The 25,353-nt window shown below is 40.2% G+C and overlaps 1 protein-coding gene across 3 annotated transcripts in view; it reads left to right on the top strand.

Annotated features, from left to right (window-relative positions):
* MYOCD (myocardin) overlaps positions 1–25,353 on the top strand; it is a 165,217-nt gene that overhangs the window by 90,004 nt on the left and 49,860 nt on the right. The gene's annotated exons all lie outside the window — the stretch shown is intronic.

Here is a 25,353-nt window from a genome sequence, read left to right as displayed (position 1 = left end):
CTACTATAAAATGTTATAGTAACAGTCCATTTGATCGGATCCTAGCTTTAGTCAATGTAACTTCCAGTCTGAATCCATCTTCTTAGTTCATTGATTAAATTGGATGTATTCCTCTGTCTCTTCTGGCTGTCCAAAAGCTAGGACTCGAGGTCCATTTGGAACCATAACTGTACACTTTTAAAGGTCATGACATTAGATCTTCACCATCTTGCAATCCACAAAATCATTTAATCATTTTCTCTCAAATATTAGCCAGCTCTATCTTCATGTGCCAGTTCCCATTCCACCATAAATCAGCTATCTTTCCTTTTTTTTTCCAGCACTGAACAGTGTCTGGTTGCATCTTGTCAGAGGTTGTCCTCTCTTGATTTCTTCCTAATGTTTGCATGAGTTCATGTTGGAGTTACTGTTCACCCGTGCTTCTTTCTGCTTCATTGAATTACTACCAAGGGAAGCTTCTCAAGGAAAAAATAGTTCTCAGCAAATTCTTTTCCTCCAGCTGACAAAATTTCCTTAATCTGATCCACTTCACATCAGATTATTTTTGGTACTTCTTAAATGCTTTAACAATTTTGGCATAGACCATTGTCTTGGATTTCCTTCTACACATCTTCATATTCGGCTCCATCTTCTGCAACAGTACAACATGACCCTCAGTCTGTTCTTCGTGTTGTTCCAGTTATGAGTGCTCATGCTTCAACAGTGAGAGTTACAAATTAAGTCCCTTCCAATGGAGTGACAGTTGCCAGATGTACAACATCTGCTGGATAATGGAGGAAGGGAGGAAGTTTCAGAAAAACATCAATTTCTGTTTTATTGACTGTTCTAAAGGCTTTGACATAATAAACTGTGGCAAGTTCTTGGTGGTATGGGAAAACCAAGTCACCTTACCTGTCTCCTGAGGAATCTATATAACGACCAAATAGCAACAGTAAGAATAGACCATGGAACAACTGATAGGTTCAAGATTGGGAAAGGGGTACAGCAGGGCTGTATATTCTCACTCAACCTATTCAACTTGTATGCAGAACACATCATGTGATGTATATGGCTTGACAAATCCAAAACTGGAGTTAAAATTGTTGGATGAAATATTAACAACCTTAGATATGCAGATGATACTACCTTGATGGCTGGAAGCGAAGATGAGCTGAAGAGCCTTCTAACCAAGGTGAAAGAAGAAAGTGCAAAAGCTGGGTTGTAGTTAAACATCGCAAAAACCAAGATTATGGCTACCAGACTGATTGATAACTGGCAAATAGAGGAAGGAGAAAATGCGGAGGCAGACTTTGAATTTCTAGGTGCAAAGATTACTGCAGACACAGACTGCGGCCAGAAAATCAGAAGATATTTACTTCTTGGGAGGAGAACAATGATCAATCTTGATAAAGTAGTGAAGAGTAGAGACATCACACTGGCAACAAAGGTCTGCATAGTTAAAGCAATGGTTTTTCCTGTAGTAACCTACGGATATGAGAGCTGGACCATAAGGAAGGCTGAGTGAAGGAACTGTGGTGTTGGAGGAAAAATCTGAGAATGCCTTGGTCCATGAGAAGATCAAACCAGTCCATACTCCAGGAAATAAAGCCAGACTGCTCACTGGAGGGAAGAATATTAGAGGCAAAAATGAAGTACTTTGGCCACATAATGAGAAGACAGGAAACCTTGGAGAAGATAATGATGCTGAGGAAAATGGAAGGAAAAAAGGAAGAGGGGTCGACCAAGGGCAAGATGGATAGATGGCATCTTGGTGATTGGCTTGACTTTGAAGGAGCTGGGGGTGGCCATGGCTGACAGGGAGATCTGGCATGAGCTGGCCCATGAGGTCATGAAGAGTCGGAAGTGACTGAACAAATAAACAACAACCAATGACCAGATACAAAACAAGGCACAATGTATGCAAGATGTTTAGATCAGGAAAATTATGTGCTATGAGAAAAAGACATCTTGAACTATTTGAGAATGATAAAAATATCTTTAATTTATCATCTAGTTTGAGCCAAAGCTGGCTGCTCTGATTCCACTAATCCAGGAGTTTTCCAGTCATGGTCCCAGGGAACGCTTGCATGAGAACTAAAGCTTACTGTGCTTATCTGGGGCATGTTCATCACTGTTGAGTAATGTGAATACTAAATATGTGGCATTATTGGCTCCCACTTGCAGATAATAGGAAAACCCATAAGGCAATGGCATCATGTCACGCATTGAATCGTATCAAATATTTTTGTAGAAGAGGAATAAAAATGGAGCTGTTTTTAGGGATCAGCACCTGTGTGCCACACCATGCAGTTCTCTGAGATTCCTGAGAGACATATTTTCTTCTAAGTCAAGCTCTGATAGAAAATCTACACGAAGGTATTGAGGAGAGAAAGAAAGAAGAAGGTATTTTTAGTATTTTCCTTTCTGAAGATTTCACATAAACATAGATATACTCTATAACAACTTTTTTCTCATCATAGAAAAATCATTGTACCATTGTGTGGGGTTTTTCAGGGTAGGCCATTTCTTTTAAAGCTATATTATGAAAGTGGTCCTTTAAGAAAGAAACAAAATCTCATGAAAAATAATCAGTAATTTGATTTTGTTTTAGAACCAACCTTGATTGACAATATTGTCATCTCAATGGAGGATACAAACTTTTGGAAGTATTCTAGATAAATATGGTTTCCTATTAGCACCTGATTTTGGAAAAGTACTGAACAGGGGGAATGGGAGAAGGGTAGGCATGGAGTGGGATATGGGGGTGTTAGCTGATCCCATGGGGCACTGATGAGCTCATACTAAAATTTAGTAACTAAACCAACAATAAAACAAGTGTTCTGTGCCTTCTTTCCCCCTCCTTGCTTCAAGTTTCCAAATGTCACTTCCAGTTCAGGAGAATTAGGCTTTTAAAAGATTTCCCACCAAATTTTATGTCAACTATTTTAAGGAATAGTTTAAAATTAAAAACCTTTTACTAAGTTTAAACTTGGGCTTCCCAAGAGACCTTCAGTGTTTAAAAACACTTTTGCCATTTCAAAGAGTTCAAAATAACATTCCAGCCAGGATCTTTTAAAGACATCCCTGTGACGACAAGCTTGGTCTTTGGACCCCAGGAAGGCTCAGTGTTATTTAATGTGCAACAGTTGTTTCTTATAAAGCAGGCCTTAAAATTAAAAGCTCTTAATTAAATGTAACCAAGTGAAGCTACTGTGTGTTTAGACTGTGCACTGAAGGAATGGCTTTTCTAGCTTTCTAACAAGATGAAATACGGTTGGTCTGCCTTCTAGACTAGAGAGTCACCATTGCACATATTGTTTTGCTAAGGATCACTTCATGCATAGCATGATTTTTCTTTCCTGCAAAGAGAAGTGGGTTTTTTTCTGCACATGAAGACTATGCAGTATAACTGTTGTACACATTTGAACCTTGTCCATGACATGCTGACTCAATCAAATTGGTCCTTCTTGAAATATTTTGATGAAACTGATTTATCAGATTAAGTCAAAACATAGCCACGTTTAACCTGAAGTCCAAAAGAAGAGCCTTACAGTAGAAATCTCAAGCAACAACTCCTATGAAGTAATACAGCATAAAATAAGGTAGTCTACTGGATATCTGTAATGTAGAAATGTAACCCCTCACTAAATATGAACTAGAGGATCTACAGGCCACATCCCCCAAACTAAGACCCACAGACTGGGTGCAGCCCCTCATTTATTTATTTATTTCATTTATATACCACTTTGCTCAACCCCAGGGAGGCTCAAAGTGGTTCACAACAAAATAAATGGCAAAATTCAATGCCTCATGGAGTATAAAATGTAACACATAATTAAAATAGCTTATAACAAAATATTTAAACCAAAAACATAGACAACCTAAAACATAGGTTCCACATTGCACCAATCCCAAATTGTCTTGACTGTTTCATCTCATTCCCCAAATGCTAACGTTAAAATGTAAGGAGGGAAGGGGCAGATCTGATCTCATTGGGGAGGGAGTTCCACAGCTGAGGGACCACCACTGAGAAGGCCCTGTATTTCTCACCACCAGTCATACCTGCGAGGGTGGTGGGACTGAGGGCAGGACCTTCTCAGCCAATCTTAATGTTCTAGCTGGCTGATAAAGGGAGATACATTCAATAGGTAAACTGAATCCTAAGTTTAATTGTAGACTTAGGGTGGTTCTCAGTCTGAAATGACTTGGAGGCACACAACAACTACAATCCTAGTGATCTTGATTCTCTCATCAGTCAAAAAGCAAGCCCACACTTCCCATTGAAATATTTATAAGTGTATGTTGGTTAAAATTGTTCTTCATTTTAACTATTGTATTGTTCTTTAGAATTTTTTTTTTTGCACTACTAATAAGATATGCTTATTGTACATAGTAATTTGTTCATTTTTTTCCAGCTATAGTCCAGCCTGCCCAACAGCCTGAGGGAGCATGAACTCTGCTTAAAAACAGTCTGGAGATCACTTCCCATGGACGTTTTCCCACCAGTGTTATAGAACATAGGCTATCGTCTGCCAATTGTCTAATCTGCTCCCGCAGAATTCTGGGAAGTGTAGTTCAGGGCAGAGCCTTTGGAGTTCTCAACAAGAGAGGTCCTTGGCTTCCTTAAGCTACATTTCCCAGAATTCAGCAGGAGCAGATCAGATGATTGGCAGACAGTAGCCTCTGTTCTATAAAGCTAGTGGGAAAATGCCCTTTGTCTCCATGTCCCATGTCTATTAAAATCTTCTGTGGCTAAGCTATCAAGAGGAAGTAAATATCTCCTTCAAGGGAAGAAGAAATAGTCTTGCTTGAACAGAGGCAGTATGCCTCACCTTTTCAAGTAGTAAGAGTTTCATTTTTGAACAGTTTGTGGTTGCAGAGATATAATGATCTCAGATTGGGTCTATCTTTTTGAAACACACTAAATGCTCTATCACTTGATGTGTGCCTGGGAATGGGGAAGCAGTAACATAAATGATCTGCTTGTTTTGCTTTCTAGCCAAGGGAGAAGTTGAAAAGGGCCAGGATGGGGCACGTTTCGACAAGGTGAAGGAGTGTAGCATATTACAGGCTGCTTTCCATGCCCCCATCTCTGGTTACTGCCTCCAAGATGAACCTGATCTTCTGTTGTCTCATTTGGCTTGTGGTTATGGCTTCAGTTCTGCGCCAGGAGGCTCTTTCCATTCACCAACAGATTTGTACCCAGTGGACCACTTCCAATAACAAAACAGTTTCTCCTTCTTCTATCTCTTTATGTGTTCATGGAAAAGCACTTCCTTTCTATTTCTTTTCTACGAGAAACTAAGCATACCGTGAGAGAGGGTTTTATTATGGGACTTGCAAGAGGCCCTTAAATATCTCCACGGTTCAGCATAATGAAATTACCTGCTCTAACCCCACCAGGAAAGCCATCCAATAGTTCCCTTAGCCCTCTCTCTTTCTCTCTCATTCTCTTGGAAAACCGTTTGTTTATTTGATTTAATTTTTAATTTTCTAATTTTTTTCTTCAGTTGCGTGCACTGGAGCAAAAGAAGTTGCCTTAAGCAATCACTAAAATTCAGCACATTGTGTAGCTTTGAAATTTATTTTCACTCCTGGATGTTCACTTTCAGCTAACTGAAATTCACTTGTAATGGTATTAAGATGTAATGTAGCAGATGATCAACAGACAAATTCATTCCAAGGAAACATTTCTTTTTATGTACAACATCCCAGGCAAATATCTTCATTTCACAACAAACCAATACTTGAAATAACTGTAACATTTCTCAAGAGCTTGGAATTAATGTATGTATTACAAGTAATAGGGATGTATGTAGAATTCCATTTAGTGATTTGGGAAAATGTGGTGATCCGGCAGCCAGATCACCAAAAACAGACTGAGTAGGACCAAGCCAAATCCTTTAACTGGAATGGATCACAAGCAGCTGGATCTTTTGGAGCATGATGGGAGTTGAGGCTTTTCTCTCTGTGTGTTTCTCACATTTCTTTCTCAGCCAATCAAGAGGCCTGGTTGACTGTGCCCTTTGTCCTCCCATCTTGTGGCACGCACTGGTTAGCACTTCAATTCCCAGATACTCCTCTTATGTGTGTGTGCTTTTTTTAAAAAAATGTTATGGTAAAAAAAAAATTCTTAAAAATCAGTGGATTGGTGAAACATTTTGAAGGCTTGTAGTTGTAAATGTGGCCTACAAGTGATGCACATTTCTTCCTGATAGGCCTCTAAAGTTTCCCCATTGGCATCAGTGGACCAAATCTTACTGGGATGAAAATTGCACCTTCCTCCTGATTTTGGGAATTTCCCAGAAAATGGAATTGGGAGAGGGGAGGCGAAAACAGCCAAAAATGGTGTGGTTTTTGAGCATTGTTCACACCCCTAACAAATAACATTGCTCACTATAATGCAACATTTTTACTGGAAATGAAGGCAGAACATTCCTTTTGCTATGCATTATTTGGAGGCATATGAACCATTTCTCCATTTCAACGTGTATTGTTTAAAAAGTTAAAAGTAACCTATTGCGCTTTTAGTAACTTGCCACTCTTCAAAAAAAAATAAAAAAACAGTAAAGAGTTGCCTTAAAATAAGAAATAAGTTATGAATCAGATGTTAAAAATAGCATTCCATCTTCTGCTTTTCTCATATCAGCTTCTTTGACTGCTAACATTGTCCCAGCAGGCCCTGCTTAGCAAATGGTTCACTGCCTTTTCCATGATGTCATCTCAGTTTTCAAATTCACTCTTCTGGAAAAAAAACCTATCGGTGACTGAAAATGCTTGCTTTCTGCTAGTCATTACAGAAAAGTAACACAAGGAACAACTTCTATGTTGTAGTATTCAAAACCATTTGACAAATTTAAGGCAAATTCTGGGACCCTCTAGTTTAGTACACTTGGTCCCCCATATTCCCAAGTCTCTCTTTCATGCTTTTGAGTATTTGTGAGTTTGTAGCTGTTACTTAAATGGCTTGGCTTTCTTGCCCCAACTCCTTCTGCTGCTCCTCCACATCTCTATCACTGTCCCACATTACCTGAGTGTGGACTCAGATAACCCAGTTCAAAGCCAATATTGTGGGATTTTCTGCCTTGATATTCTGAGATATAAGGCTGTGTGGAAGCACCCTAAAAGGGCCAGCCCCCCACTCGTTTCCACCCTTTCCACCACAAAGCCTCAATCAGATTTTAAACCCCTTTCCTCCACACCTTCTCTGCTCGACGCCTTACAATCAGGATGTTAACTCCCTTTCTTCATCTCCCCCTGATTCACTGGATACCAAAATGTCCATGATAGGTCTGTGATAAGATCACCTTAGAGTTGCCATAAGTCAGAAACAAAACTCACGAAAACAGCAACAGCAACTTTCTACCTGTTTGGAATTCTGAATTCATGTTGACCTAATTTTTAGCTAGTCTTTCTCTCAACCCGTCCACTCAAATTATTTCATTTGAAGAGAAATAATAACAAATAGCAAATATTGGCTTGGAATAAATTATGTTTTTTATGAACCCAGATTTTGGACTGGGGGCCATTCCACACAGCCCTATATCCCAGAATATCAAAGCAGAAAATCCCACAATATCTGCTTTGAACTGGGTTATCTGAGTCCACGCTCAGATAATGTGGGATTTTCTGCCTTGATATTCTGGGATATAGGGCTGCGTGGAAGGGCCCTGAAAGTTAGGCCCAAGGAAAGTTCTCATTGACTGCAAACCTGAATGACCAGGAATGCTGTGAATGGCTTCCTCTGGATTATCTCAGGTTTCTGGTGCTGACAATAGCTGTGGTTTCTTTCTGTCACCAGAAATAGTGTCTGGAATCACTTGGCAGCAGGAAGGGTGTTTGGTGCAAAGAGCAATGCTGGTAACCTTTCTAATTTTGGTGGGAACACTGGATGCTTGCAGCATTTTACTGGAGAAATAGCAAGAAGCTTACCCGTGTTGTTCACTAAAATGGGAAAGACCGAGAAAAGAGGCTGGATAGGCAGCTACCATATACTGTGCTGGGAAAGCCGGAGCCTAGGAAGGCTTATCTTTTGAACAATAAACATCAAAATCTGTGCTGTAGATGAGAAGCAGATAATGGGTGTGGGAAAAGCATTCCCCCGGAGACAGGACTGGAGCAATGCTGATTGAAGTGGGGAGTAAAGATTCTGGAGTAGAAGAGGAAGCTGAGATGTCTTGAGCAAGTAATAAAAGCAGCAAGGTTAAATAAGCCATGCTTTTAAATTGAACTTTAAGGGATATTCATCATATCTCAGAAAAAGTGTATGGCTTTTCACTATGGGCACTATGGAAAAGAAGCATACAGATTAGCTTTCCCTGAGGGGTGTCAGTGTTTCTGATTTTGTTGTAATCTATTTTTCCATGCAGTCTGCCTTTCCTTTGAGCCAGACTATGGGCCTCATCACATTGAGGTCTTTGATGCAGGGGACAGTGGGGTGACTCATAGGACAGTGGAGCAAATAATGGGGTAGTGGGATGAATCTGTCACCTGGCCCTCACCTTGCCCACACCACCTGTTTGCCCATCACATGCCAGAAAGAGTACCACCTTGTTCCTATGATTTGCTACATGAACATGGGTAGTCTCCTGTGTTCAGGTTTCCCCCTCCTACAACACTTCAATGACGCAGCCAGCACACAGCCCTGCCAGAAGTAGATGTATGTCATGTGATGAGATCTGGTGGACTCCATGCCATCTGTGTCAGGGCCCTTCCACACAGCCCTATATTCCCATTGTGAGGAAGCGTTAATCCCACCGCTTGTCAACAAAATTATGTGAGGAAGCGTTAATCTTCTTTAATGCCACCAAAATTCTGTGAGGAACCTTCTTTTAGATATCAATTAAGCTGCCACCAATATGTTTAGAGACGCTGGTTTAGGTCTCTGTTTATCTTTAGTTGTGTTGTGAGGTGACTTTGGTAGTGTGGAATGCACCAAGCATGAAAGCAATGGATGAGGCAGGTTTGAAATATAAAGGGAACAAGTTTTATTGTCAACAGAACGTAATTGTTGCAGTTTTGAGAATTTGAACTTGGCACAAGGCTTGATGTTACAAAATGGCTGGTTTGAGATACATTCAGGCTTCTGATGTTACAATTCTACAAACTCCTTCTTTAGTGAAGTGCTTATACTACTTCAGAGTTCCCTATTGTGAATATCCACACTGTTTGCCCTATACTCGGAACAAACCACTGATCACCAGTCTTTCCTTACTGGCGATCCTTTAAACCCCCTCTGTTAGATTCTTTAACCTAAGCAATCTAACAAGGTAACACCTTCAGCTCTCTTGCTGAAGAAATATTCACAAATTCTAAGAACTACTGAATTCTCACAGCTTCACAACACTTTTAACCTCTTCCCCGGGTCTCATCCACCGGACTGGATATTAACTGACGCTTTCAAACCTTTTATTCCTTAAACTCCGCCCACCTCCTCTGAGGCTGTGTTACCATGGCAACCTATCCCTCACAGTTAGGCCATAGCAACTAATGTAAAACCTAAATACAGTTTAAATACATTATAATAAACACTCTATAATAAACATTTCTCTACACCTTCCCCCCCCCCCCAGAAAAATATTTTTGCACATTTCTTAATCCTAGAATAGCAAAAATAATCCTACATAACATTTAACAATAAATATACATATATCAATTCTGAAAGGGAAACGCATCATAGTTAGGTACATTTCAACTATACATATATAGAAACCTTTAACCTATGGAATCCTTGATAAGGCGTCCGCAACTACATTTCGTTTACCTGAAACATGTTTTATGTCAAATATGAAATCTTGTAAACCCAAACTCCATCTTAACAATTTGTTATTGGTACCTTTTACATTATCTAGCCATCGTAAGGGAGCATGGTCTGTTTGCAAAGTAAACTTCCTACCCCACAAATACGGTTTCAGTTTCTTCACTGACCAGATAATGGCATAGCATTCTTTCTCAATTGTTGACATACTATACTCATTAGAATGCCATTTTTTTCTTAAAACTTCCACAACCTCTCTTTTTTGAAGTAGGGACAATTCTCTGTTCATATCTACTCGATCTAAATTCCTGTACTGTTCACGATCACCCTCCCAAAAAGAAAAGGGTCCGGATTTCTATTTTGAAACAACAAAACATACATTTGCAGATCTTATAACATAAGGCTTCAACATATTTACATGGACTCTTCTTTCTACATTGGATTGTTCATCAAAAATATCATAGTTTATGTGGTTGTGTCTTCTGATGACCTTCCATGGTCCAGACCAATCCAATTGAAGCTTGTTGGCCTTGTTGGGAGATAAAAATAAAACTTCATCTCCGATGTCGAAGACCTTTGGTTTAGCAGTAGAGTCATAATAGTCTTTCTGTTTCTGTTGAGCCGCAAGCAAATGTTCTTGAGCAATGTCTCTAGCCAGCTGCATTGTTGCTTGAAGATCTCTTAAATACTCCGTCACTGGAACAGGATCCTTCGCCGGACTTTCTTCCCAATATTCTCTTAACAGATCTAACGGACCACGAGCTTTCCTTCCATACAGCAATTCAAATGGACTGTAGCCGGTGCTGTCATGAGGGACGGTCCTATAGGCGAACAGCAGTTGTTGTAACTTGACGTCCCAGTCATAAGGCCTTTCCTGACTGTAAGACTTTATCATTTTGACTAAAGTCTTGTTCATATTCTCAACCAGTCCATTTGTCTGCGGATGATATGCTGTGGAAGTCAGGTGTCTAATTCCACTTAACTCCAGCAATTTTGACATAAGCTTGGAAGTAAACTGGGTTCCCAAGTCCGAGACCAGTTCTCTGGGATATCCAGTTCTTCCCCAAATGGACAGCAGGGCATTTGCAATTGTAGTTGTTTCGATGTTAGTCAGAGCTACAGCCTCTGGATACCTTGTGGCGTAGTCAATCATGGTTAAAATGTAACGGTAACCACGTCTGCTTGGTTTACAGAGAGGACCTACAATGTCAATGCCTACTCTGTAAAATGGTTCTCCAATTATTGGCATAGGGATCAATGGAGCTTTAACTTTATCCCTTCCAGTGCTCAATCTCTGGCAGATGTTACAGGATTGGCAAAACTCTTTGATCCTCTGGAACATGCCAGGCCAATAAAAGTTTTTAGTGATCCTCTTCGTGGTTTTTCTTATGCCCAAATGTCCACCTTGAGGGTTTTCGTGTGCCACCCTCATCAGCTGTTCTCTAAAACCTTGAGGCACTACAATTTGACTACATGTCACTGATCTTTCTGTCGAGTTTACACCTTTGGGTTCTCTATATAAGACACCATTCTTCAGTATAAACTCGGAGGGCTGTTCTTCTGCCAATACTGTGGGGTTTTGAGCTAAAGCAAATAAAGGTTTCAAAGATTCATCGGCTCCTTGTTCCTGCCGAATCTCATCAACTCCTCCCGTCCTCTTGACAAGCTCAGCCACTGTAGCGCTGGTTTCTGGACTCTCGTCCCCATCTTGTTGTATGGCAAAACACATGGCTTTTTGTTCAGGGCTTTCATTGTTACATTCTTTCTCCCCACACGCCATCTTACAGTATTTAATCTCCTCAGCCAAATCATTTCCAATTAAACATTGATATGGTATGTCAGGACTGACTGCAAAATCCCACATACCCTTCCATCCTTTATATTCTATTGGCAAAGTCACCACGGGTGTTGGGATCGCGGGACCTAAACCTTTTAATTTTATTTCAGAGGTTGGCTGTTGAAATTTCTGAGGTATTATTTCAGGGTGCGCTATGCATACTTCGGAACCTGTATCTCTAAGTCCTTTCCTGTCTTTGCTATCAATAGAAATGGTTTCTAAGTAATCCTTAGATGGGCTGCCTGACAGGATGAACAAACATTGTTTCTCTTGAGGCTCTGAGCCTGAACTCTCCTTTGCAACAGTTTCTGGTCCTGCCTTTGGTGTTTCTTTCATTTTATTTATAAAGAGGGTTGTTTTCTCATTCCTTAACAGGGGACACTGATATTTTATATGATCCAATTTTCCACATTGATAGCACCGTCGTTTTACCTCAGGAGCAGTTGGTCTTATTACACTCTGCCTCCTATAGGGGGTGTTTTCTATGTCAGAGCCCCTTTCTTGCTGTGGGCGCGTTTGTTGTGGATAAAATGGCTGCCTGTTTGTTCTTTTGTCCCCTGGCAGATCTTCCCTTTTAAATCCTTCTTTCAAGGTTGTTATTTGATCTGCCATACCCGCTGCCTCTACAATCGTGGATGGCTTGCGATCTTGAATCACCCAACGAATTTCATAAGGAACTAATTGGAAAAATTGTTCCAATTTGAAAAGTTCCCTCAGCTGTTGATAATCTTCTACCTCAGACGTCTTTATCCAACTATCGAACAGTTGAGACAATCTAGAGGCCACCTGAGCAAAACTTTGTGTTTTTTCTTTCTTCAACGTCCTGAACTTAAATCTATAATATTCAGGAGTCAATCTATATTCCTGTTGAATCTGTTTCTTAAACAGATCATAGTCTCTACAAGACTCCTCCGGCATCTGTCCATAAATCTGTAACAGCTTCTCACTTATTTGAGGCCTTAGGTATATCATCCATTTATCTTTAGCCAACCCAAAATCCCGACAACATCTCTCAAAAGATATAAGGAATTTCTCTGGGTCATCACCTTTGGTAAATTTTGGGAATTTCTTTGTCAAATCTGGGGTATTCACCCCAGATCTCCCTTCCTGGACCTCACTGGGTGTTTGAGACAAAGCCAATCTTTGTTTTTCTAGCTCAAACTCCATTCTCTTTAATTCTAACTCCTGTTCTCTCTCTCTTTGTCTTTCCTCCAGTTCTCTCTCTCTTTGTTTTGCCTCCATCTCTAGTTCTCTCTCTCTTTGTCTTTCTTTTGCCTCTATTTCCAATCGTCTCATCTCTAACTTGTACTTAAAAGCCATTTCTGACATAGGCACTGGCTCTGTCTCTGACCCAGAGCTCGAACTTTCTCCTTGGTCTCCCTCTCTTTCCTCAGCCAGCTTTCTCTGCCGCCTGGTAGCCATTTTTCAGCAACTTTTACCTCACAACTTATTTTAAAATTAAACTTAAGGCACTCGATCAGTTGTTACACGAATCCCGTCGTCTGCCACCAAAATTATGTGAGGAAGCGTTAATCCCACCGCTTGTCAACAAAATTATGTGAGGAAGCGTTAATCTTCTTTAATGCCACCAAAATTCTGTGAGGAACCTTCTTTTAGATATCAATTAAGCTGCCACCAATATGTTTAGAGACGCTGGTTTAGGTCTCTGTTTATCTTTAGTTGTGTTGTGAGGTGACTTTGGTAGTGTGGAATGCACCAAGCATGAAAGCAATGGATGAGGCAGGTTTGAAATATAAAGGGAACAAGTTTTATTGTCAACAGAACGTAATTGTTGCAGTTTTGAGAATTTGAACTTGGCACAAGGCTTGATGTTACAAAATGGCTGGTTTGAGATACATTCAGGCTTCTGATGTTACAATTCTACAAACTCCTTCTTTAGTGAAGTGCTTATACTACTTCAGAGTTCCCTATTGTGAATATCCACACTGTTTGCCCTATACTCGGAACAAACCACTGATCACCAGTCTTTCCTTACTGGCGATCCTTTAAACCCCCTCTGTTAGATTCTTTAACCTAAGCAATCTAACAAGGTAACACCTTCAGCTCTCTTGCTGAAGAAATATTCACAAATTCTAAGAACTACTGAATTCTCACAGCTTCACAACACTTTTAACCTCTTCCCCGGGTCTCATCCACCGGACTGGATATTAACTGACGCTTTCAAACCTTTTATTCCTTAAACTCCGCCCACCTCCTCTGAGGCTGTGTTACCATGGCAACCTATCCCTCACAGTTAGGCCATAGCAACTAATGTAAAACCTAAATACAGTTTAAATACATTATAATAAACACTCTATAATAAACATTTCTCTACACCATATATCAAGGCAGGAAATCCCACAATATCTGCTTTGAACTGGGTTATCTAAATCCACACACAGATAATGTGGGATTTTCAGCCTTGATATTCTGGGATGTAGGGCCCTCAGTGTGGAAGGGCCCTCAGTCAGGTGTGGTAGGATGGGGAATTTCTATAATGGGATCAGGTCCTTAGTATATTTGAAATATCTGAATTTTGGGGAAAATATTGAAGAGGGAATATCCTCTGCAAAAGTCAAAACAAATCTCTTAGGTTCTTCCCTTTTTACAGTCACAGAAAGGGTACTTTCCAGATGCAATATTTTGTATTGCAACAGAAACACAATATTCCCAGTAAAAAGCAGGAAAGTATTCATATTTAACAGAATGGAGAGAATTAGCTTTGTTCTATGCTCTTTTTATAAGTGACTTGGTGTGTGCAACCATACAAAAGTTACCTTTGTTTACTCATATCTTTCTTTTTCAGTGTTTGTAAAGCAATATGCATGTCCCCAAAGTAAATGTATAAAAAAGTGATGTGGAGGTAATGCTGAAAACTGTAGTAGAAGCATGTTAGAAGTATAGGCTATTGTCAAGCATGTTTGTAATAGGACCACATATTATAACTTGTCATGTAGAGCAGCCTGTAGAACAAATGAACAGTTTTTCAAAATGACGTTATTAAAATTCTTTTTTCCTTGCGCCAAAGAACAAATATCAGTGTTTATAATGCTTTCCTCAAAGCCAAGGGAAGCCTTACAGACTCCTCCATTCTTGTTCAGCTCAGATTAAAATTCAAGCTAGTAAAGAAGTCAAGTCCTTTTGTTTATTCAGTTTCATCCCTACTTCCACCACTATCCCGTACTTCACAGCTATGGAGCCATAAGCGGGAATTCTATCTTCCCCCTGTTACATCTCCAAGCACCTGAAATATTGCTTGCTATAGCTGCAACCCAGGTGCTAGGCATGGAGAAAAATACAGTTTTATTTCTGATTGACATTTGCCAATACTACTAGGAAAACATAATTTCCTAACATTCTTAATACCTGGTTTGGAGTGTATAGCAAATTGGCAGATTTCAGGAAATGGATGGTGTCCTTTGCCTGTCCTGATACTGCTGTCTCCAAACCAGTGTTACTGGTGGGTAGAAGGGGCAGGTTCTGTGGAAACAAACAAGTGTGTATGAGAATGGAGAATGCTGGGCAATTAGCCCTAGATGAGAACAAAACCCTGTTGCAGTTCTTGTGCCATAGACAGAATGTTGTGGGATCCAGTTGGACTCAGAATTATTATAATTACTTTTTCTGCTATTAACATATTAGGGCCATAAATGCGAAACAACTGAGAATAAAACCACATGTAATGTTATACATGACTACTAGGTCCCAAAAGATATTCTGGTCATTACGCATAGTCCTCAGAGGTTGAAAGCCTCTTTTCAAGCATGGAGAGGCAAGGAGCTCATCACATGACGTTAACCTACTTTTGATAATGCATTGCCCTCCATGGTTGAAAAGAAGCACAAATATCCTGAACAGAGGGAAATCCGAACACAGGCTGTGTTCAGAGCTCCTAGAGCATCATATCCATATTTCCAGCTGGAAAATACATGGGATGGGAAGTAGTGCTTTGTTCTGATGGATAAGCTTATTAAGAATGATACTTGGGAGGGACCAGCCCATAGAAGTGTCTTAAGAATGGGACTTGGAAGGAAAGCAGCCTATAGAAGTGTCTTAACAAAGGGACCTGGAAAGGAAAGCAACCCATAGAAATTTATTAGCATGGGGCTTGGAAGGAAACCCTGTAGAAGTGTCTTAACAATGGGGCATGTTCCATTTTGCCTTTCTTTTAAGCACTCAGTCCATCAGCTCCCATTACATGGTGCACAGGTACTTCCATCAAAGTGGAGCATGCTGCTGCTGCAGCAACACGGGAGACAAAGGGAAGAAGCTGGGTGGTCGATGCTTTTCCCCATGGGATGGTTACTTGGATAAGTCAGGTGATAGAGGTTCCCCACATCCTTTGATGTGCACCGCCAGAATCGCCACGATGTGTGGCAATTCCGACAGCCTTTGGGATGAGGTCCAGAATCAGTGTTGGCTTATGGTGACCTACAAGTTAGCCTATCTCCAACAGCCCTGCTTTGGAGTTACAAACTCAGAACCATGGCTTTCTTGATTGAGTTTATGTCTTTGTAATGCTGTCTTTCTTTTTTCCACTGCCCTCCACATTAGCTAGTATTATAGTATTTTATTGTATTGTAATAATGCTGGTGGCAACACATTAAATCTGACCAGGATGAAGGATCTTCTAAATTTGGGAATGTCTAACTGTGATAAATAACTCACTGGGATGAGCAGCATCATGTTGACTTAGCAGTATGGTGTCATCTGCATTTCTTTTAAGCGTGATCCCTAGCTTTTCATTGGTACACTACCTTCATTGTAATATAATCCACAGTGCCTCTTTTTTTTCCTGAACCCAGATTATACATCTGACATTTCTTGCTTCATATATGCTAAAATCTTTGTTGTAGGAATTTGAGCATCACATTCCCTTGCATGGGAAATTAATGCAATGGCCCTGTGTTTAATGCAATGCCTGATGTCCTATGTCTAGGTGTTGGAATGTATGGTATATTGAGTGTCTCGAATCCATTGTCTTGTCTTCCGTATTTGTTGACAGAAGTTTTTGTGATTTAGTTAGAAGCTAAAAGTATTTTGTTAGAATTAGAGTAGATGTTGTTGCTGCAGATTTATGCAGCTCTAGCAACAAATGATCTGTTTCTAGTGACTGATTTCTCCCAAATATTCTGAACACAGCTTCCCTTTCATCTTCTGATGCTGGAGGTTCATTTTCATATGTTGTCTTCCCCCCTCCCTGCCCCAGTTGTATTAAATGAAAAAGAAATACTGATGTTTCAAGCAAGCTAGCTGATATTACTTCCTTTATTTCAGCTTAAAGACACCATTTCGTATCATCTGTTATGTGGATTTTGTTGCATCATGCTGTAAAGCAGAAATGTTTGTTATGTTCTGGGGAGGGATAATCTTTGATATTTAAAATAAAAAACATCTGGCAGCCTAGCTGTAAGATACCCCCTATCTAATGTTAGACCCCTATAAAGTTGTGAGGGATCCTAGTATCTTGGCGCCGGATACAAAACATTGATTGTACACACTTTGTGATTGACTAATCACATATGATGGATTTATCACTTCAATAAAATTTTCTGTTGGCTATCACAAGAAGATTTGAAGCCATAAGAGGAGTGAAATGCTAGAAGAGTTTCTCATGGAGACTCATAGAAACATCTTTCTTTCTTTTGTTCTTTCAATCTTTCTCTTACAGAGCTTATGGGAATCCTATGATGTAACTTCACTGGGGCTGAAGTGAGAAGCATCATTTTTGAAAGAGGTACTACCCCTCAACTTAAAGAAGGGATACACTTTCTAAAGTGATACCTGCTGTGACTCATCTCAAAACAGTGTTTTTGTTTACCCCAGAATGTCTATTCTTTTGTCATATGCATATGCATGGATCCTTCAAAGGTTTATTAGTCCATTAGTCAATTGACATGTATGTTTGTGTTGGTCACTGATCCCCACACATACAATGAATTCATGCACATGTGTGTTCCAAGCAAATCAAAACCAACACAACTCCCATGACAATCAGCGAGTGGTGACAGGGACAAGGCTGTGAAATCTGGAAGCATCCAACTACGAACAAGCCCATGAGAGGTGGATATGGATTCAGTTGTTCTAACTCATTGCCATTACTCTACCTTTGGAAACCAATCATATGCTGCTACAAGTGATCACCTATGATCATGATGATGTGATGAATCAATAAACAATTATTTAAGTAAGGGATGCTCCACTCATTTTGACCATATGATCTCTGATGACATGGATCTTGATCCTCAGAGCCAGGATTCAAAGTAGAAAGCATTCTCTCCTGATGTTTTTCCCACATCTATGACAGGCATCCTCAGAGGTCTGTCCTGATAAGAATGTGAGAGTGGGCCCGTGAGCTTTTAGTGTTTGTTGCATGGATGCAAAGGGGATAATAGGAATGATGCTCTGGGACAAACTGGTGTCAGAGGGATGAGCAAGAAAGGATCATACTGTCTTTTAACTCTTCCACAGCATGAAAGTTCTGTCTCTCAATTTGGCCAGCAGCAAGAGATGTAATTTGCCAGCTGGATCTGGGCACTGAGCCCCCACAGGGTGTGAGATCATTAATCCATGCCCCCATCTTCCTTCAAACACACCCCAGGAAACATGCCAGACTATTATGACCACAAACCCACTGTGAGATAATACATCTTATCTGTCTGAGCAACTTTTAATGTGGTCCTCTTGATTGGTGTTTAGAAAGCAAGCAAACAATTGATTTAAAATAATTGGTAAATTATGATTAAATAAAAATGTTTATATGAAGGAGTTTGTCATTGATATGATAAAATAAATATTTGCAGAAGGAACTTATCCTTGGCCCAGAGCCTGGTCCATGAGCTCTATGAGGTTGACCGTGGTCTCATTTTAATAAAGATCAGAAGGCTTTCTGAAATGATATCGTGCCCCCCCCCCCCTCCACTTAGTCAACCCGCGTATATATCAAGAAGGCCTTCATCCTGTTCCCTGATGCTCTACAATTACAAAGTCACTTTCGGTCATCCTACCACTGCCTTTATTTATCCTGTAATCCTGTGTTAGAAGTGAATTTTGGGAGGTAGCTTAATGTTTGGGTAAGGAACAAAAACAAACTAAAAATTGAAGCCACATAGACGACAACAGTTAATGTAAAAATGCTCTCAACAATTTTGCCTATTACTTGAATATGTATAGTGTGGGACTGTAATAAATAATAATAATAATAATAATAATAATAATAACAAATTTATTTTTATACCCCATCTCCATCTCCCCAAAGGGACTCGGGGCGGCTTACACGGGGCCAAGCCTAATCAACAGAGTGAAAATGTAGCACATTAGAATGTGTAACGTCAATTTAAAACAATGTAAACAACATTATAACAAAATATAAAACAAGCATTAAAACCAACAACAATAGGATAATTCAAGGCGGAGTGGTGCATAACAATTCAAAGGATAGGGCTAGTGAATAACGTACATAGATTGTGTAGGATAAGAGCAGTATAACTGGGTCAGTCTAACTTTGGATACAGCAATAGTAAAGTGTGTGGCCAAGATTTTAGATCCTAGGTGAGGCCAATTATCAAGGGAATTGTCTAGTCAAACGCACAACGGAACATCCATGTTGTTAGATCTTTGCGAAAAGTGGATAGAAATAAGAAATATAAGTGTTAGGCTCATGTCCAGCTGATCACAGTTAAGCAATGTGTTTCAGAAATACCCAAGAGGCCTGGTGTGAAAGGAGTCAAAATAATGTATCTGCTACTTCCTACCTAACTTGAATTACTTCAGGCACATCCTCACTATACTTGTATAATCTGTACCTGCCTCTATGTGCATCGGATCCTATCCTGAAAGAAAAATGGGGTATAAATTCAATAAATAAATCAATCAGTGCAAACAGTCAATATCCAGATTACTTAAACTGATTTCACAGTATCAGAATTTTTAATAGGTCCTACTTCTGTTAGCAAGTTAGGGTGACTTCTACAGCCCAAAAAAATTAAAGCTTCAGTCCTATGCAGATAATCCATTATAGGTATTATAGATTATGTCACAAATAAATTGTTACGGTACATTTTGCAGCTCCCCTTTTTCCTGCCATGTTTATGCCATGTTTATGTTAGGGGGATGCTTTGCAATTGCACAATTTATACATGAACAGAAGAGTAAAATTGTGGCCCTAGTTAAAACTGCTGGTTTGTTTTTATCTTGCTCATTCTCCATGGATCTTAGTATGATATCTGAAATTTTGAATATCTTTATTCCCACAATTATCCTCTGAGGTAGGTTTGCCTGAGAGAGAGCAACTGGCCCTACATTACTTAGTGGACTTCATTTCTAAACATGGATTTCAAACCAGATGTCCCTTATCTGAATACAGTACGCTACTCATTGATTTTAATAAATGCTTGTAAATTGAGTCAGAGTATTTGTCAGTTTTCTTTGTACCTTCATCCATTCTGTTTCTTTTGCTAGGTCAGCATTTTAGCATCCCAACTGCCACCCAACTCGGGAACCAAATGGGGTCAATCATCTAGTTTTTCCAGATATGCCTCATCGTTAATGTGGTTTTGCCTCATTGAAAAGGATGAACTTATGGCTGCAGTCTCTCAGCTTGCTATGCCTGTGTTCCAAAGTACTCTATATTTCTTGCTTGCACAATGCTTTTAAGCAATAGAATGTATTGTTTGTGCTGTGTGTTTGACTCATTTGTTTTCCAGTTGATAAAACATTTTGCTTCCTTGGGTATCAAAGTTTATCTGAGCCATGGACTCCTTGCACAGTTTTGGACAAACCATTGTTTTTTCCTAACATCATTTATATTCTGCCAAAATGTAACTGCCTTTTGCAGGGCTGTTGTATGATTGAAAGAGATGTTATTTGCCTTTGACAGGAACTGGCAATGAAAAAGGTTCAGTGTATAGCAGCTGGGTGCTATTTATTATGGGTGTGCAATTTGGTTACACCCCATTCTGTTTTCAGTGTCCAGATTTCGGCGACCCTCAGATCCATTTTTGGGAGCCTCCCAAATTTGGTCAGGGAAAAACCAATTTTTCGATCTGGCAACCAAAAGATCCAGGAAGATCCAACCCACTGGTGGCAATGGGGAACTTATGAGGCTCCCCTTTCTCTGTGGCACCCGCCCCACTCCCTGCACCATCCAGGCTTCCCCCTCATCCCCCTCAGCACATGGAGGGAAGCCAAAGCCTCAGTAAGCTGGCTGGGTTCAGGCTTTAAAAGGGGAGACCCTGCTATTTCTCTTTCACTCACCCTTCTTTCCTAAGCTGCTTCAGGCCTCAAGCCAAATAGGTTCAGGTTTTAAGGGAGACCTGGCTATTTCTCCCTCCACTTTCCCTTCTTTCCTCAGCCTGTGTTGCCAGAGGCGACTTGTACCGTATTGGCTTCCCACCCATCAGATGGTGGAAGACTCTTTATGCCAGTGTAAGAAATCACCCCTTCTGGGATCGTTTGCCCTCAACACCCTTTCAATAAAGCTGAGTTAAGTTGGGCACCCTTTAAAAACACTTATTTCAGTGGGAGTCACACCATGCAAAGAAGCATTTGCCATTCTTTAAAAATATAAAAATTACCTCCCCATTTTATGGCGGCTTTAGAAATGGTCCTCTGCCCCACATTTGAAGCTTGCCTTGCGTGAAGGGCACCATCGGTGGCAGTTTCTTAAGTGTATAGAAAGTAAACTGCTTTTTTATTGCTATTTTAGCAAAAAAGCAAGCCAAGCCATGCAGAGCTGCAGGCAGCACTGAGAATTTAGATCACCAGTCTGTGTCTCTCAGAAGCCTGCTCACAACAGAAAAATGGAAGCCCAGCTTGGCTAAAAGACAAGCCATGACTCTCTTTTGTTCTGATTGGCTCAGCAAGCAGGGCTCATAGGGAAACCCTGTGTGGGCACACAGCTGCCTCTCTGCGCTCCCTGTGTAGCTGAAAGAAACAGAAAACAGTCATTTTTGGCAGCCATATGATCTGTTGTGGCCGGGGGGAAAATGGCGGTGGAGCCTGTGCCATTACGGTTGGCTGAAACAGCTGGAGTCTGTTTTGAAAAATGGATCCATGCACAAATCTACTATTTATAGGGATGAGTCTTCTAAAGATGTGGATTCTTTATCTGAGATAGTGCCTTGTATCAGAATTGCTGCCGTGCACTCATCCCTTTGCTCTCCTATCCACAAATGCCATATGAGCTGTTCTTATGGTTGGGAAAGGTAATATTCGAAGACTGGGATAGGTTGAAGGAGAAGCAGCAATACTAAGAGAGCAAGGTGTTTTGCTGTGACAACTCTACCTGGATGTCCAAGAAATCCAAAACAGGTGGAGTTTTATGAACTTCTGGCACTCAGAAACTGACATTATGGGATGTATACAGATGAGAGAGCAAGGTTGCGCCCTTTGGCTGGCATTTTGATCACACCCGTTTCTTCCTAGTAGCTTCTGCTATATGCTCAGTGTGTGTCCCAGGGAGTTCCCATGAGGACATTTCAAAAGGAGCCCACCAGCGTTACATTGGCCGGGAGATTAGGGAGCGCATAACATGATCTCCAAGAGAGATGGAATCTGTAGTAGCAAAGCCAGCCTGCCCCACCCTGCACTCAGCTCACATTTTGCATCCCTTACTCAATAAACACAACAGATTGCCATTTTTGTTACAATTAAATATTTACACTAAGCAGAAAACATTTTGCATGCTCTTTTAAACAGCCGTGTCATCTCGCTCTTTTCATTCTCTAATCTTTCAGTTCTGAATCAGAAGTGAAGATTTTTAGCCTATTTACTAAGAAGTAAATATTATGATGGAAACATCAGACAGCTTAGTAGTGACTTTAGGAGAGTGGAGAAAGCATTTTCTGGTAGTGCTGTCAGTTGCAAAACATCCAATAGGCTACTAGTCGACAGAGAAAGGTTATTCTTGTGGTCTGACCTTAGGATCTTTAGAGCTGGAATAAAGGCTAGTCAACGGCCTGGACTGATGTTACCTTAGCAATGCAGGAGACGTTGCCACATGTGTCCATCATATTCAATAACATCAAAAGCCCCCCTCCCCTTTACTTTATCCCTTCCCATAATCTATCCTATATACTACCCCCCTTTTTATGCAAATTTGCTCACCTGAAAACCACAATATTTTTTTTTAAGTTCCCAGTCATGAGAAAGAAACCCTAGATTTAGCATGTCCAATAAATACTCCCAGTTCTTCCCATGCCAGCAGTATCCTGCAGTATCTTGGCAGTTCACAGGCCTGGAGCTTTAGAAACTAGCAGACCAACACAGAAATTATTTGCATAGCAGTGTTTGAGAATCATTGGAAATACACTGTCTCTGCCATCAAACTGAGTAGTTCATATTCGGTCATGAAGCTCAGGTTAAATAGTTATCTCTGAATCTAATGGCAGAGCTTATTAAAATGAGACACATGAGACATGCACCAAAATGCTTTGATATGCACTAAAAAGCTCCAATTTGGGAGGCTATCAGGGTAGAGAGTAAATGTCTTTATTCTCTCTTTGACTGTGGCAGCATCCTCCTTTTAGTAATCATAAAATGCCATTATTTGGTCTATCAGAAATCCCAAAGAGAGAAAGCAAGAAGCACTAGCCTCATTCTCATTGGCTTAGAAATACACATGAATAAAATCCTCAGTTATCACAAAGCAGTATAATATGATCCTCTAAACTTTGCAACCTGTGAAGGGATGGCTAGCATCAGTGGGGCCATTTTGGTTAGTTTTGGTTAAGTTGTTGATAAATAACAAACAGTCAAGCTTTTTTGACAGGCCATCTGGTGTACAATACAATTCCCCTGTACCCATGGGGAATATTTTCCAAAAGTTTCAGTGGATTCCTGAAACTATGGATAGTAACGAACATTTTATTTGGACTATTCTTGGACTGGAAACATACTATCAAATTGCACTGGATGATCTAGAGGAGTGGTTTTCAACCTGTATGTTCCCACATGTTTTGGCCTTAAACTCCCAGAAATCCTAACAGCTGGTAAACTGTCTAGGATTTCTGGGATTTGTAGGCCAAAACACCTGGTTGAGAACCCACAGGTTGAGAACTGTGAAGATCCCTTACCTTGCCAGCCTGGGTGGCAGGGCCTAGGAGAGGCAGGCTAGTTAGTTTCAGCCTTAGAAGGCCTGGCAGAGGGCAGCAGGAGCCATTTTAGTTTAGGGAAAGCTCCAGTTCAGAGAGGGGGAGTGGCCTAGGCCTGAGCCAGCCTTGAAACAGCCAGGATTGGTTTATTAAAGGGGGGCAGAGTTAGACTGTTTGGAGGGAAAGAAAGAAGCTTCTTTAGTCAGTCAGTCTGTTGATGTTAGAGTTAGAGCAGGATTACAGAGGTTTTTAGGAGTTCATGTTAGGAATAGGCAGTTTGCCTGAAGTTTGCCAGCGAATTAAGCTGTGGCAAACTGGGTACAGCTATTTAGGGAAGAAATAGCTGAGTTTTATATTTGTAACCAAGAAAGAATCATTCTCATGCAACCGTTACGCTTTTCAAGAACCAAAACATTTTATCTGTAACAGCCAAGCTTATTAGACAGCATTCACTTCATTCTGTACTTCTATTCAATAAACTTTCCTTGTTATTTTGAAACTTAAGCCTGAGTCAAGTGTACATTTGTGGATTTAGTCCCTTTTCCTTTTAAATCAACCTCACCTGTTTTCCTTCAGAGAAGCCATTTAAAAGACACAGTACTTGGTGTTCTAGAAAACCTTTCTAATATCTTTAAATAGCTAGAGGGTTCCTGTTCATTTAGTATATGGTGGCAGCGAAAGTTTAAATAGAGAGACATCCCCTCAAACGTTATATAGGTGCCAGTGAAGTCTTATTAAAGTGGTGTAAATCCTTTACATTGATGGGACAGTGGTGGGATCTGTTTTACCCCCTGTCCAGTTATATTGTTTGGCCACATAAACGTGCCTTTATAATTTGGTGTCAGATGGTGGGATTGATCGTATTGCCATCTGCATGTATTTATAATTTGGTGGCAGTGGTGGGATTTGTTTGACCATCTGCATAGCCTTTATAAGAACCACTGATCTAGAGAGAACATGGGTGAGTGAAACTATGGATATCAAATGCATAGATAAGGTGGAGATATACCTACCTACCTACCTACAATATGGTTGACTATAGCTTCTATACTTCCTTATAATTAGCTCTGGTATCCAGGGCTGATAAGAGTTATAGGCCAGCAGGATTTCAGAGAAGCAAAGTTTTCCATTGTCCCATAGAGTAACAGGGAATTAATGGAGGAAAGCGGGTATCATACCAGCCACAACTCATAGCCAAAGTTGTAGTTCAGTGTATTTATTCTATTAGTTTATTACATTTATATCTCATTGCTTATATGGCATAAGACCCAAGATGACTTACAACAAATTAAAACAAGACAGAACTAAAATCGTATTGTATTAAAAAGAAAAACAGGCAAACTTAAAATTTTATTTAAAGTAGAGTTTAAAGCATACATTTAATGGAAGGGATAAAACCACAACTCGGCTAATTAAAAGACCCTCTGGCTACATGGGTTTAAAGGTCTATCTAAATCAGTAGTTCCCAACTTGTGATCCACTAAAATATCATCCATGGCCTCACCATTACTACACCATTGCAATGAGAGCAACTGATCTCACAAAACCCTCTTATCGTGCTGAGGCTTATTACATACAGTTTTGTGTGGGCAAGCAGTTGGAGACTACTGGATGGCATATGTTCTGTATCAGAAACTAGAGCTGATGAGGCCTATCCAATGCAATTTTCTGAATCAGCACTCCAAACA

Source organism: Anolis sagrei, chromosome 2 (assembly GCF_037176765.1).
Source record: "Anolis sagrei isolate rAnoSag1 chromosome 2, rAnoSag1.mat, whole genome shotgun sequence".
NCBI classification, from domain to species: domain Eukaryota; kingdom Metazoa; phylum Chordata; class Lepidosauria; order Squamata; family Dactyloidae; genus Anolis; species Anolis sagrei.
Note: the sequence above shows the minus strand (reverse complement) of the source record. Positions and strands in the feature narration are given on the sequence as shown.